The sequence below is a fragment of the Stegodyphus dumicola genome, chromosome 4 (genome assembly GCF_044657685.1).
Source record: "Stegodyphus dumicola isolate Sdum_Otavi_A_Nest chromosome 4, ASM4465768v1".
In the NCBI taxonomy this organism is placed as follows: Eukaryota; Metazoa; Arthropoda; class Arachnida; order Araneae; family Eresidae; genus Stegodyphus; species Stegodyphus dumicola.
The window spans coordinates 247296755-247313117 of record NC_140771.1 but is presented as its reverse complement, the minus strand read 5'-3'; the positions used below and the strand labels follow the sequence as shown (position 1 = coordinate 247313117).

Below are 16363 nucleotides of genomic sequence, written 5' to 3'. Positions count from 1 at the left end.
CAACATTTTGGACCCCCCTCCCCCTCTTTGTCACAAAGTGTCACACTTCAACATAAACCCTCCCCCCTTTGTCACATGTCACGCAATACAGTCAAAAGTCTTTAATCCGGACTCGTCGGGACTTCGGCGATTCCGGATTATAGATCATCAGTTTAAATCTGGTAAGATGGCATGCAGAAATTATAAAATTAAAAATATGAAACCGTAATTTATAAAATAATGAGCAATTATGATCTAAAGGGTATCAAAATTTACCAAAAAAGAAGCCTAATATTTATTTGTTTACTTTATTCAACATTTCTTTCAACGCGCGGATGCGTAAAGCATACCTTACGCATAGCCGAAATTAGAAAATTGCAACCAGAAAACTATTTGATTTGTATTAGTGATATTTATAATGACGAGGAATTTGATTTAAATCATATAAAGACGGAGTACATCGAAATTAAATACTACATTTAGTAAGGAATTATAAGCCGAATAAAATAAAAACATCTGCCCTGAAGATAACGATAGTGTTGATAGATCAACTTCCAGTTCATTGCGCGCCGCTACGTCCCCCCCCCCGCGCAGAGCAGCGTGAAATTGATAAACAGATTTCGGAACGGTTAGATAAACAAAGGATATGCTTTTACCGCATTTTTTGTAGCAATTCGTTTTTTGTTTGATGGACATCGAAACATACTTTCGTTTTCTAGATCCTTTGGGAGCTCCAGCATCGGAAATTCTATTTGACATAATCGAAAGTTCAAGCTTACTTTTAGAAAATTGCTCTTACAGTCTGCAAAAAATAATAAGCCGGATCCAATTCGAAGATTAAGGAACAACGCAATTATCAACATTAACTGAAATAGATAATTAGATAATTTTAGCTTATACCATTCGTTATACATTAAACGCGCACGCGAAAACGTATTCTGCACTTGCGCAGACGCATATGCGCAGTCGTAAATGTCTTGCGCGCACGAGTAAAACGCCTATGCGCATGCGTCAATGCGGCGCATTCGCAGAAAGATTTTAGCTTTGAGGTCCGGATTATAGATCATTCCGGATTACGGGTGTCCGAATTAACGACTTTTGACTGTATTACGTAAACTTATACTTGCAGTTCAAAAACGTAGCACTACGTTATAGATCATATTTCAGACTTTATTTTTAAATTTAAACTTAATGTTTTAATGACATCTGTAAATATAACAATAATAATGATTCGTGCACTTATTTTGTATGAAATAAGAGAAAAGTTTACAGCAAAAACATAATTAATACACAATAGCAATAAAATTACAATTTCTGCCGCTACCCTATTCTCAAAACCTACTCTGAATGCCTTTTATTTTTTTGGAAAGAAAGGAATGTAAGTAAAAAAAAATCACATGAAAGTTTCGCCCCAATTAAGGAAATACCTTCAAATTTTGGTAATTTTAAAATAACTCCAAAATTCAATCTGCTGATTTTAAACATTTTTATTTTAATCAAAATATGATTTCCCCGTCTTATCACAATTTCACTAACTCCCCCTCCAAGCGTGACATCATTTATGGACGACCTCTTTCATGAAATTGATAAAAAGCACCCATCGATTTTGCTGCACCTGCACACAAGACACAACCGAAAGCGAAAATGTTTCCATCCATCCACTTCCCGTGCCAATTCTCCCAACCCCCACTGGCCATCAAAGGCAATTCACACAAACCCAACACCAGAAACAACCCGCCGTGCTCTCCTGCTCCTCAGACACTTCCGTAGTTGACATGTTTTCTGATATTCAAAATCTTACTCCGTACAGATAAAATCAAACGCGTGATGACGTAGCAGAGTTTCTTCAGTGCGCAAAATCGTTAGCTGCGTATTTCGGTACTCCAAATCGTTACAGGGTACTTCGGTACTCCAAATCGTTACTAGGGTACTTCGGTATTCCAAATCGTTACTAGGGTACTACAGTACAGCAAACTGTTACTAGGGTACTCCGGTACAGCAAACCATTACTCCGGTATTTTGTTACTTCGGTACTCCAAATTGTTACTTGGGTACTCGGTACTTGAAATCGGTTTTCGGTACTTTTCAAAGTAACGGTTACTTGAGTTACGGGTATTTTGTACTGGGTACTTGTCTGTACCCGTTACTCTCGTACCGAGTACAAGAAAGTACCGAAGTTGCCCATCACTACCCTCGGGCCCGGCTCCAAAGTGCGGTCGGAGAACTTTAAAATAATCCTTATGAACCCGGTGTGGTACCCAAGTGCTCGATAAATGAATTTCCATCATCTCCAAGTTGATATTTGGTTGGACTATCACCCCTTGCCAAATATGAAGGTTATCAGCTGGGACTTCAGCCTGTGTAATTACATTCAATTGCAGGAACATGTAAATATTATGTTACATTATACACCATGGATGCCTGCGGTGATAATAAAGAAGACTCAAGGACGGCAGGCATGAGAGACAAACACTTTACAAATGACTCCCTCTTTTTCGTTCAGCTCCATGGTATTGTCAATTCTGTCTGGCGTATCGAAGTTGGATAAGTACGCATAGCATTGAGTACTCATCCAGCTGCAGTATCCAGACTGGATGAGTACAGCTGGCCAACTCTTTATAAAGCACATACAGAGAACACACTTAAGCTGGATACATACACGCAAGCACGTAGAGTACAGTTGGTGTACACACAGCTGGATGAGTACGAGAGTGAATAAGTACGCTTTTACTAATACCTGGCATTAGGACATCAGGCACTAAATCCGAACTTACAAAACAGCCCATTAGCGATGAGAACTATACTCATACCATTTGAAAAACCTTTGATCTCACTAATCTCAGATGTTACCATGATTTATATGTGGTTTAAGATGTCATTTTCTTAGCAGATGTCTCAAAATTTCTGCCATTTAAGTTTCAAGCTCTGTCAGTTTGATCCAATGCACTTTTACACTACTTTCGGATTAGCTTGGCAAGCTGCTTTAAAGACGATTGGAGTTAGCCTGCAACGGTTCATGGACCTGAAGCAACATTTATTTATAGAGCGGGGTATTCGTGGCGGCGTTTTGATGATATCACATCATCATCACAACTGAGATGCTATTAAATCACCTGTTTTGGTATCAGTCCTCCAAATATATAATTTGTTTTGATGCTATAAGCTTTTCGGTAAATTATTTTTCATTAATCTCATTTTTTAAATTGTTCGTTTGCTTTATTTATCTAAGACTTTTGTTTTAGTTCTAAATGTTTATTCTTTTATTTTAGACGGGCGATGATTCAATACCTTCCCATGCACTGGTTCGAATAGGTGAATGAACCCGTCGAGATTACCTGTATATCTCGGAAGAAGCTGACTAGAGCTACATCTTAGAGGTAGACTTAGAATATTCGATAGAGCTGAGATGCATGACTTACACAATAATTACCCTCTCTCACTGCAGGAGATGCAGACCTCCTAGGAAATGCTGCCATATTGTTGCGTAAATTTAGCAAATAAGTACCAACACACCATGGGCAGTAGTGTGAAGCTAGTTCCTAAACTTTTTCCAAAGGAGTGTTACGACCTTCTCCTAAAATGCCTTAAATGAGTTTAAAATTATACGTGTTCTTGGGTCACCGAGTAACTCAAATCCATCGGATACTTAAATTCAAGCATCTCCATTAGTTACATTTCATTTGTTACTGAGGAGCAGAAACAGGTTAAAACAAGCTTCGAGAAAGATCTTTTGAAGTTCCTAAATAATGCGGTTTTGGGGAAAATGATGGAAAATTTGAGAAAAAGTAAGCAAATTAACCTAGTAATATCGATGAGAAGAGGGCTAAAAAATTTGTGGTTTCACCAAGTTTCCATACATTTCTTTAAGTAACAGGAAAAACGGCAGGCACAGAACACAAGAAAAATTCTCTGGTGCTAAACTGTCCTCTGCATACGAATTTCATCATATTCGTGACGTCCTATTTTCCTTAAGAATTACAAGCAGAATGGAATATCATTCTGTCTCCTTCATCACGATTGTGGACTCGCACCTGCTCAACGCTTAGCCAGCAAATGTCATATATCGATACTGTGTAATTATGATACAAAAAGATTGATCTTGGACGATGGACTGTCAAAAATTACCCATTGAATTTGTTTCTTAAAGTGAGCTACAGCTATAAAAAGAACTGCTTTTTGAATAAGACTTTAGTTCATATATAACTCTTAAAATTTAAGCATGCTTTCCTGATATTAGCTTCTCCCACTAGTGGTAGCGGAAAAACTGCATTTATTAAAAAATTAGTTGAGAATCATAGATTCATTCCCTTTCCTCCTAAAATTATTTGATGTTATGGTGCTTATCAAAGTCTTTATGATGAAACGAATCATTTTAAATTTTGTGATGGTTTGTCTGAAAACATTAAAACTTCATTAAATTCTCTGATTATCGAAGATCTTATGTTGGAACTCGACAATGATGTAAGATTGTTAAATATCAAAGTCTCTCCTCCTGAAAATCTTAATGCCATTTTCATTATACAAAATATTGTTATAAAGGTATTAGGGAATTGTATTTAAACGTTAATTATATGGTTTTCTTTAAGAATACAAGAGAGAAGTTTCAGATTATACACCTGAGAAGGCAGTTATGCGCAGAAAAGAACGAGTTTTTCAAGAAATGTATCAGGATGCTACTTCAGAAGCCTACAGTTATTCACTGGTCAATCTCAAAGCCGAAACATCCGACTCAATGCGCGTAAGAACATGAAATTTTACAAACAAGAAATACTACACCTACCACCTTCGCTAGTCTGGGGCCATCAGTGACTGAGCTAAATGTTGCTGAACACTGGTAGTTATATCTGGATTTGTATTCTGGCGCATGAGCATTTTCGTGGTTTTTCGCATGTGTAACCTGCATACGAGCCAGTTTCTTTTCAAACATCCTCCTTCAGCTTAGGCAGATACTTCTCGCAAGCTTTGCCATAATGAAATAAGTCAAACGGAACCAAACCTTTGCTAGTCATTTTGTGGTGATTGTCTTCGAAATTTTCCAGCAATTTTCAGGACTGTCGGCTATTAAAGAACTTGTAGATTTTCCCGTAGGTGACCGAACAGATCGTGGTAGATGGAACTTTCATTCCCATTCTCCTTTGAAGATTTCGACAAGAAAACACAATAAATGTTTCATGGGTATCTCAGAATGAGCATCATATGGACTGGACGTATGGAGAAATGCCGTCAAGTGTTGTTTCGTTCATTTAAAGACATATATGTATGAGGTCTAGTGGGGGGGGGAAATTCAAATCTAACCAAAAAAGAAGTGATGTAACCTGGATGATGTAAACTGTTCCCGTTTTTGTGACTTACTTGCAGGAGAAATAATCTGCCCTTGTTTGCGTGTGAAGAACTTTTTATATTGTGCTATGCAAAAAGCTTCAGATTATGGTCGCTTCTAAGAGACTCTATAAAAAGTCAAACATTTTTCCTCTTTTCTCATTTGTGTACAAAATGCTGAACTGCTCAGAAAACCAATTCAACAAGTGAAACTAATGGTCAAAAGTAAATTTTCAAGCGATTTGCTATGAAAGTGCCCAATCAGTGTCATAAAAACTACATATGAGTGCCTTATACTTGCTTCAAAGTCATCTTTTCGTTTCTCCCAAGCGAAAGGCTCGATTAGCACCTTTAGTTTACAAAATCTTGTCAATAAAATCATGGAGGTAGGAAAGGAAGGAGGGGCCAGTCGGCACTAAAAGTGAAGCACTCGCTACTTTGAAGCTTGGGTCACCAGATGGGGTGTTCTTTGTTTACATTCAGAAGCTTGCTTGACACGGTTCTGATAGTATTTCGACACACAATAGTTCCATACAAATCGAAAAAGGGACACTTTCGCATGAAAGAAACATTCATAGTGTGATGGATAATAGCAATTTGTATAGTTTAGTGACATTTACGCAAAAATCACATCTTGGTTATTTTTCGGTAACTAACAACAGCGCGATTTTGATTATGAATTTGTTTTATAAAATTCTAAGCTGTTGAACTACAAAAATATAGATTTTAAGAAAAATGTTATGCTTAAAGAATGAAAAATACCTTACGGTACATTTAAAATTGTATACGTCTTTCGATACCCTTGATAGAGTATTCGCTACTTTTATTTTATTTTCCAAACGCCAAAATGTTTTAAATAAAACAATTTTTTTCACATCCATATATTATTGTTTATTATTGCAAAAAGCATGTATCTGCCTTTGACAAAATACATAAATATTTATTAAATTATTTATAAATGTATTTGAAATGAAGAATTTATTCACTTATAAACAACTGTGAAAGTACTGTGAAGAAATCTAATTATTAAATGTATCTAATTTATAATGATTATAAATGTTATCTAAATATATAATCACCTTAATATTGAATTGTAAACATAAATTGAAATCCTGTTGACAAATACGTTATAAAACTATTTAAGCAAGAATTATTCGTATTGGAAAGCAATCTGTTAAAAGGTATTGTAAGGCAATTGCTATGAGATGTGCACTTAAGAAAGTAATAAGGAGTTTTGGAATATGTACTGTTGAAATGAAGGGTAAAAAAAAATCTGATAAGTATAATTAAAAGAATTATTACATTTTATAACAACTCAGTTACAAGTTTTAAATAATACTTAAAAAAAAAAAAAAAAAAAAAAAAAAAAACTTATTTTGTTCCCTTTCAGAAATGTTCAGAGAAAGTCAAGTTCTATTTAAAGTATTTCGCTAATTCCTAATAATTATCAAATTTAAAATGAACCGAATAGAGCATTAATTATAAATTGACTTACATTTTTCGATTTAAAAGATGCCTCAGAAGCCAAAAAATCATGTCATATTTAAGAAAGTATTTTAGGAAGAAGCTCTATAAATAGAAAAGAAATAATGCATAATTTTAATATTAATGATACAATAAACTTTGATCTTAATTTTTGTACCTTAACCGAATAAAATCGAATTACCTTAATTTTTTTTTTCTAATGTAATTAATGAAAACTTGTGAAAATATTTCATTCAAATTAAACCATTCTGAGAAAACTGTCCTGTGAAAAGTATAGCATTTAATTCCGTTCAGAATGAAATTTTGTTTAAAAATATGTTGTTTTCATATACTTAGGACTCCGAAGTGTTGAAGAAAAAGAAAATATATACATTTATATGTATATTTACGAGGTAATTACAAAATATTTACATCCAAATGCGTCAAATCCCACTGAACTCAATGGTAAATGAGCCAATGTTTTGGTCACCACGTAGGGATCGATGGTACTTCAGAGCAGGGTACGGGAGAAACTTGTTTAGGGCAACTCCATCTTACTTCCTACCTCCATGAATAAAATGCATCTCTTTATAAAAAGAAAAGTCTAGTTATACAATGAGGAGAAAGTTTTCTCTGTTCTTTTGCCAGCAGCTTTTTCTACCATTAGTTCTTTTGATCATGGAATTCAGTAAACTTATCTTCTTTCCTTCAGAAGAAGAATGATCACAAACCATCGAACATGTTATTGAGCTGGATGAAAAAAATGGATAGAATTTTTAAGAAAACATGCCTTATACAATACACTTTGATTCTTATAAGCTGAAAAAGTGCTGTTTTATTCAACCAGAAAAATAAAAAACAAAGACCTTTTAAATATTTTGATGTTAGAAAATCATTCTTGCATCATAAGTTTTTTTTACAAATTGGTACAATCTAAAATCAACATAAACTTCCAAAGATTGCACACATAGCTTAACTTTGTTTCACTGTATAATAAATAGAATATGCTCCACATGCATTAAAAGTCAAACTTTGTAATGGAATATCATTCTGTTTTTCGTCTGCATAACATTATTACTTTTACACCTATGGTAATATTCATTTCTAGAGAAATAGAAATTGGTTACTGTGTTTGTACTGTACTAAAAATTTACAGTGCATGAGCCAAGAAATTTTTTATTTATTTTTCTTCCATGTGGCGTTGCAAATAGCGATCCCAGGGTTGATCTGCCTTTACATAAGGTATATAAGATGTTTAATTTTTTTTAACCGCTTCATAGTTTTTGGTTCAAGAAAGAAATGCAGATGCAAACCCTGGAGCTTTAGAAAATAAAATCCTTGTTGAGTTTTAATGTGTAGCAAAAATTTAGTTTTAACACTTAGTGATATAAGATATTACTTTGTTGATAGATATTATTTTGTATGATAATTGTTCGATAATTCATATTGCTACACCATTTTTTCTTTGAATGCAACGCATTGATATTTCAAAAAGTAAACATCTTTGTCGAATAGCGAAATATTTGTTCAGTTGTTTATGATGTACATTTTCAGAATGCTAAAATCACCTTTGAGGTATCAAGCTGTTATGGGAAATTTTCAGATCTCAAGCTATTTACACTTGTTTTCTTTGGGAGTAATGAAATTGGGAATGAAGATTCATGCTGAGTTGATGAATATTAAAGAAGATTCGCACTGAGGATTAAATTCAGGGAACTAAAAAGTGGTACAGATGAATTTCTGAATACATGCTTAGTATTTCAATATCTAAATTTGATTCCCTTTGAAACACAATTCTCATATAAAATTAATTACTTTCTGAACACTACTAGCAACTGAGCGGTTAAGGTCGCTGAATGCTGTTAGTTTGACGTCAGGCGATCGAGCTAACAGCATCGGTCGGTTATCGTTGTTTTCCCCACGTGAATACGAGCCAATTTCCTCTAAAAGATCTCCACGAAGGCATCTTTTTCTTTAGGTAGACAGCCTCCGTGTGCTTTTCCATATGCAATTAACCTAAACAGTGTCTAATTTCTGAACGAATTGATATAGATATGACATTATAGACACAAACATATAACAACCGATAAATTAATAAGTTTTGAAACTTTTTTGAATTAGGAAATGTTCCATAATAATTGCTTTAGTAAATATTTGTATTTCATTTGTCGCACAATTAAAATTCATTGTCATCAAAATTATCCATAAAAATCGGGAGACTGTCTAAGAGTCAGAAAATTCTAATTCCTTTGTCTTGAAAAAAGGCCATCTAATGCTTCCCGGGCTCTGTTGGATAGTCCGTGTTCATAACAATGGATGATCTTACATTTAAGGAGGTTTTTAAGATTGTAAGGCACAGATTGTTTATATATAAAATTTAAATTCTAACGGATGCTTGGAAAAACATGCGTGAGATGATCATTATCAACACATTCAATTATAATTCTTCGAGGCAACTGGTCTACAAAAACATTAACTTTTATCAAGGATATACCATTTTGGGGAATGGAATAGAATTTACATTATACTCTAATTAATGGGATACTTAGTTAACTCCATACTTCACACGCACTTTTCTCACAAAAAGAGACACAAGTGCCAAAATTCTTTTATGATCTGCTTTTCCTCTTAAATAAAACTCCTTGCTTTTCACAATTGATTAATATCCACCAAATTTAATAAGAGTCTTGTCTTTCTTGATGAAATAAATCAAAGTGAATGTTACCAATTATAGTGTCGCTTCAGTTCCGTCAAGTTTCTAAATAAATTTAGTTAAAGCAGAATGGCAATGCTTTCTAGTCTCCGCGAAGAACGAAGCAAACAAAGTTCGGTATTCTATTATGTGATTTAACGTGCATGTAAAATATAAATAAATTTCATGAATAAGTATCTATAACGTCATAAGGAATAAAATATTGATTCTATTGAAGTCAAGGAAGTGTTATTTTCCTACATTTGCATACACTTCACTGGTGACCCGGACGTGATCAAATTCTACAATGGTTGACAACGATGAAACCGAAATTAAAGCAGGAACTGTGTCTGTCGCCAAAGTAAGTGTTCCTCCTTTTAATATAAATATGATTTATTCAACTAGAAGCACAATTCAGAAATGCAAAAATAAATGCAGATCAAACAAAATATGATTAAGTTCCATTGAATCTGATATTTTGTCACATGTATCTGATATTTTGCTAAGTCCACCACAAGATAATAAATATCAGGCAATTAAAAATAGACTAATTTCATTATATGCAGATTCAGAGACTCAAAAAACCCAAAAATTACTGAGTGAATTACAACTGGGTGACAAAAAGCCCTCTCAGTTGCTGTACGAGATGCGTAATTTGGCGGGCAATAAAGTAACGGATACTTTCCTAAATACATTGTGGCCACCTGTTAATATGCGTAGCACTATATCTGTTAGTGGTGAAAATTTGTCAAACGTGGCTACAATGGCCGATAAAATTTGGGAATTAAACCGTTATCACCAAATAGCTGCCACTTCATCCATAGCATAAAAACGGAAGTGATTGAAAGTTTACAAAACCAGGTTAGTGAACTTAGCTTACAAGTTGCTGCTTTATCCAAGCAACGTCACAGTCGTCTCTATTGTCGTAACCGATCCAAATCAAGAGATCGGAGTTATTGATGATGGAGGGACATCTTTTCATCAGCGACAAAGAATCGGCTATCCAATTCTTAATAGATTACCGGAGCAGAAATTTCCGTCATGCCTCTCTTACCTTCAGATAAAAAAACCATCTCAAAATTAGAACTCTTTGCTGCAAACGGCACGAAAATCAAAACATATGACCCAAAATTACTCAAGCTTGATCGTGGACTCAGATGATCATTCACATGACCTTTTGTAATTGCGGAAGTAAACAAACCAATAATAGGCATGGATTTTCTTGTAAATTTTAACCTTTTGGTAGATTCCAAAAATTGCAAGTTGATTGATGGTACTACATTGTTAACAACCAATGGAACTTCTTGTTTTCAAAATAATAATAATAATAATATTCCAATTTTAAATGGCGTAATTGATCTATATAAACGTATCATTAACGATTTTCCGGATTTGTTAAAACTGAAAGTAGTTAATAATAAAGTTAAAAATCATAACCTCGAGCATTATATCAAAACCAGAGATCCACCAGTTTTCGCTAAATCTAGGAGACTATCAGCTGAGAAACTCAAAGTGGCTCAAAAGGAGTTTGAATTTATGCAGGCTATCCAAAATAACTGGTCGAGCCTACTACATCTAACTATGAAGAAATCAGATCATTGGAGACCTTGCGGAGACTATCAAGCATTAAACAGCGCCACGATTCCTGATAGATACTCTCTCCCATTTTTAACAGATTGCAGTTTCATTTTAGCTGGAAAAAGAGTTTTGTCATCCATGGATCTCATTAGAGCGTACTAACAAATTCCGGTTCGCGAAGAAGATATACCGAAAAAGGCCATTCTTACTTTTGAGTTCCCTTTCATGACGATCGGTCTACGAAATGCGGCCCAAACATTCCAAAGTTTCATGAACAGTGTGTTGAATGGACTAGAATTTGTGTTTTGCTGTTTGGATGACATTCTAATAGCCTCTCCAGATGAAAAATCTCATCGACAACATATACGAGCAGTCCTCGAGAGACTAAATGAATATGGCCTGTGTATTCGGCAAAGTGTAAATTCGGTCAAACAAAACTTGCATTCTTGCGATACAAAGTGTCAGCTGTAGGACTTAAACATCTTTCAACGAAAATTGAAGCCATCAAAAATTTCCCAGAACCAAAGTTATTTACTAGTTTAAGACAATTTTTAAGTATGGTGAATTTTTATCACAGATTCATACCAAATTGTGCGAAAATGCAACAACCTTTAACAACTTTGCTCAGTGGTATCAAAAAGAACTGCAGAAAAGAAATAATCTGGATGGCAGAAACAAGAAACGCCTTCCAAAGTATCAATGCAATAACCAGCTCGACAGCCTGCATTTCTACTTTGAGACTTTATTATTAATGTACGTGGGAGCAAGGGCATGGAAGTGAAAATTTTTTTGCACTATTGAAGGAAAAAAAAAATTGGAGGCTGCCTATACTAGGTAGGCTACTGTCTTCTCACTTTCTGCTTGTCCTTAGCCCCACTAAAAACTTGTCCAATGTGATTTGTATTTGTCTAATTTTAAAACGTTCCTATGTCCATTGTCATTGAAAACTGCTGCTGTATCAGAGTGATATGTTTTGAAAACTTTGCACTGAGAGCCCACCAGCAATTCCAGACAAAAACGCTGGGGAGTGGTTTCCCACATGCATGCATAATGTGCATACCAGCAAGTTTCCTTTCGAAAGTCCTCTATGAAAGTACCCCTCCCCTTAGATCCCCCTACAGTGCTTTGCCATAATCAAATAAACCAAACCTTGATTTACATAGCCAATGATAATTTCAAAATTAAACCATTGAAAAATGCACTTCACACCAATATGCATAAATTTCTTGGATCAAATAGCTTGGAACATCCTCTCTTTTTCCTTCTCTCTCTCTCTCTCTGAAGACATTTCTTCCACAACCATCATATTTCAGTTTTTACGCATCGAGTTAATTTTTGTGGTCCTACAGTAATTAATCCACGCCTTCAGTGTTAACTTCCTATCTTATGTTTTTGCCTAAACAGACAATATCAAATAAAGATAATAATAAAAAAACTTCAGTTCAGAGCATTCCTTTGCCTGGAATACAATCTGGCCACAATTTTCGCCGACCGAATTCATGTAAGTCACTTGTTGCCAGGTTTTGTCTAGGAGAATTAAGCAATGGGGAATATTAAAATGTTGTTTCCACACACTTCTGGGAATTAATTCTGTGTCAGAAGTCGTTACAAAATGCCAGTTGAGAGGGAAAAAAATGTTTCAGCTTCTTGAAATTTGAAATAACCTAATAATAAATGGGCTGTAGTCATACCAGGTGTAACATTCCCCTTCTCTGAAGAACACTTGGTCACCCACCCTAAAAGAAGGGACAGAGAACCCTCTTCTCGCCTTGGCTGGAAGAGGGGAGTGGGCTTTCCCCCCTGGTTGCAGGTGGGAGAGAGAAAGAGAGATTGAGATGTGAAAGAGAAAATAGCGGATGCTAGTTTTGCACGCTCTACTGTAGTGAAAATGTATTTTAAAGTATTTCTAAATTGTAATCTGTACATAGTTGTATATAAAGATAAATATTTAGCCTAGAACAGGTTTGTTTATTTGACGGAGATGCGACTATGGTACACAGGAATCAGGAACTCTATTGTGAAGAAATCTAACTCTTCCGCCAACTTGTTTGTCAAACCTAGACGATCTAGAGCATATGCATCATCAATAACCAAACGGCACTTTAATGGGAGACTGTTTTCTCGTAAGCATTTCTTTACGCATGAGGCAAGGAACTCGTGGATCCAACTCAATAACAAGATGCTTAGTTTTTCAAGCCTTATACCCTCCACATAATGAGTTTTTTGCTGAGTGGGACCAAAAGTAAACTTTCAGTTTTGTGCACCAAAAAATCTCTTTTCCTGCCCACTAGCCAAATTGCTTGTTTTTGTGTAAAAGTTCTAATTTTAATTGTAAAAATTCTTTTTTTTAAATTGGTTTTAACTGTATTTGGTGTTTTATATATTTCTGAATTTTACAATTTTTAATGAGGGTGTTTTGAGTTTTTATGTATTTTTGACTTGCCATGATTTCATCATATCGGTGTTTGATTTTCTTACTAAAATGGCTTTAGAAAACTTTTTTTTTTTTTTTTTTTTTTTTGTGTCTTTTCTTTATTAACATTTTGGGTGTTTACTTTATTTATTAAATATCCCGTTCTTTGCACTTACGCCACATAAAATTCATTTCAACAGCAAAATGCATATAACAAATAATAAACAATAATCTAAAACCAGCATATCTTTAGAATTCCCAATATACTGTCAGAGGTTACCATACATATTTTTGTATTTGCTATATTATTTCTTTAAAAACAAGCCACCTGAAATAGTTATCGCAATAAAGAAAAAGTATTTCATAAAAATATAAAATATTTCTAATTAGACATCTCATGATTTTAATACATGTTTATTTAAATTAAATATCCTTAAGAGTTGTGTTTATTGTTTTTAAAGCGCTTAGTTTATTATTCAAAAACCTTCCAAATTAAATTTGAAAGTATCCTAGGCTTTACTGAATGGCAACACACTGGTATGTACAAGATAATAGTATTTTATTTCCGGCTGCAGCTTACACATTGCTTTCATAGAGTTAGTTAATTGAAAACGAAAGATCTTGCATTTTTCCGAGTGGTGTGTTTGAGAGAAAAATGTTTTATTTCAAACGATATTATCACTGCATGCTTTCAAATCGCTGAGTTTGTTAATCAAACATTCATTAATGTTTCACAGAATATATAATAAATAACAAATTTGAACTTCAAAATTCAGGCTTCCAGATGCCGATGTTCGAGTGGACGACTACGTTATTCAAAATTGGATAGCTCTAGGTACTGTTGTTTTTATCACAATGTAAGAAACATACATGCATATATGCAGATTCTTCATTATTTAATTCTTTTAAAAATAATATAGGGTGATAATATTTCGTAGCAACAATTTGAAAAGTGACACACCATTTGTAGTGAACAAATGCAAAGTACCTTTTTGAAACTAATAGCTCCTTTTGGGATAATAATTTATGAGAAACAGAAGATTGAATGAATTGTTATGCAAGAGTGTTTACTGATTATGTATAATGAGGATAATACTGAGAGTATATATCAAATAAGAGATATGCTTTAAGGGAAAAATATGTAATATGTATAAAACTGTAATATGCTTTAAGGGGAAAATAATCAAAATTAATTATAAGCAATTCCTTCTCACTGAATATTTCAATGCCCAAGTTTGAAGTGGAAAGGTACACATTAAAATAATATAGGGTGATAATATGTTGTGGCAACAATTTGAAAAGTGACACACCATTTATAGTGAACCAATGCAAAATGCCTTTTTGACAATACTACTTTTTTTTTTTTTTTTTTTAAATGCATTACCTTTGTATTAGTATGCTATTAGGGCATCGTTCCGTTGTAATAGTACACAGTGCTGAAATTTAAATTATGACATTTTTTTTAAATCCAAAGGTTGTGTTGCAAACTGAATTAGTAGGTTACAAAAGCTTCTTTGCAAGATGTAGTTAAAGCCACAGAAAAGCATGGATGAGAATATGATAAAGAAACACGACATCTAATCACACAGTGCCTGAAAATTAGGGTACAAATGAACAATTTTAGTCCATATGGTCATAAAAATCAAATTAATTGTTAGGTATTATGACAAAGTATACAAGGCCATCTGCCTAAGAAAACAAATACCTTTGAGAAGGATTTAGTTGGAATATTTGGCTTGTATTCAGATTACATATGGAGGAAAAGCATAATCACTAAGGGAAATGGGGGACTGGTAGAATTTTTTTTTAACGCAGGGAAATGTGAAAAAATCAATCTTGCCTTCATCAGGATTCGAATGAAGAATCTCCCAACTGACTGCCCTGCATACTAATCATTTTACACCGTGACAGCATGGACGGAGAAATGCAATAAATACTTCCATTTTCACCAATCATGTGTAACAAGATCCATGTGGTGGTGAAAATATTGTTATGAATTTTACACATATATTAATAATTTTAGTAAAATTAAATGTGAAATTGTACTATTTTTTGTATAACATGAAATGCTTGAAAGAGAAGGTGCTCTGCCATAAAAATTATATAGGAACACTGAGCAAATAAATGGCTATCTTGCTAAATTGGTGGGATATCCTTATGCTGGCAATGGTTTTGCTGAGAAACCACCAGAAGTTGCTAAACCTGGTGAGATTTTGGTCTGGTCCCTGTATAATTGTAATGAGTATTGTAATTGATTTACTATAATTCATCTTATACACAACTGTAACTGTATCGGGCCCTCATATACCCTCCAGTAATTCTGAAGAGTGGAAGGTACTAAATTTTATCAAGCTTCCATCAGTTCTCTGTGCATTTAATCTATTACGAAGCCATACACAACATGCAATAATAAGATATTCCATCATATTGAAAGTTCATCAGCATATTCAGAATGCACAACAAACAAGCTGCAGCGTATTTAAAAAAGATTTGATACAACACATAACATCATATACTTCATTGTTATGATGAGTAATTTTTTAAAAACTTTTTTAAAACCAGGTTTTTTTGGCCCGCTTTCTCCAAACTTATCCAATAATTTATTTAAACAGTTCCTCCAAGCAAATAATGGGCACACTGCTTATGAATAATAGTAATAATAATAATAAAAGGATGACTGATATAACAGGGAATTTTTATAAAATTATAACTAATTTTTAAATAAGGGACAGGTCTAGATTTCTTTTGCAATCAAAAAACAAAGTTAGCTTATTATTTAGTTATGTGAAATTGCTAATAAAGTTATATTTTATTAAAAAAATTTATGTCTTATGTAACATTCAGATATTACACATATACACAAACACAAAAAAAATTGTCCAAAAATTATTTTTTTCATGAAAGTGATTACAAATATA

The 16363-nt window shown here is 33.8% G+C and overlaps 1 long non-coding RNA gene across 1 annotated transcript in view; it reads left to right on the top strand.

The window, feature by feature from the left end:
- Window positions 1-16266, top strand: part of LOC146997851 (uncharacterized) — a 95762-nt gene extending 79496 nt beyond the window's left edge. The window contains exon 2 of the long non-coding RNA XR_015040907.1: window positions 3249-16266. This is a non-coding gene — a long non-coding RNA (uncharacterized LOC146997851). The remainder of the gene's footprint in view (window positions 1-3248) is intronic.
- The last annotated feature ends 97 nt before the right edge of the window (window positions 16267-16363 follow it).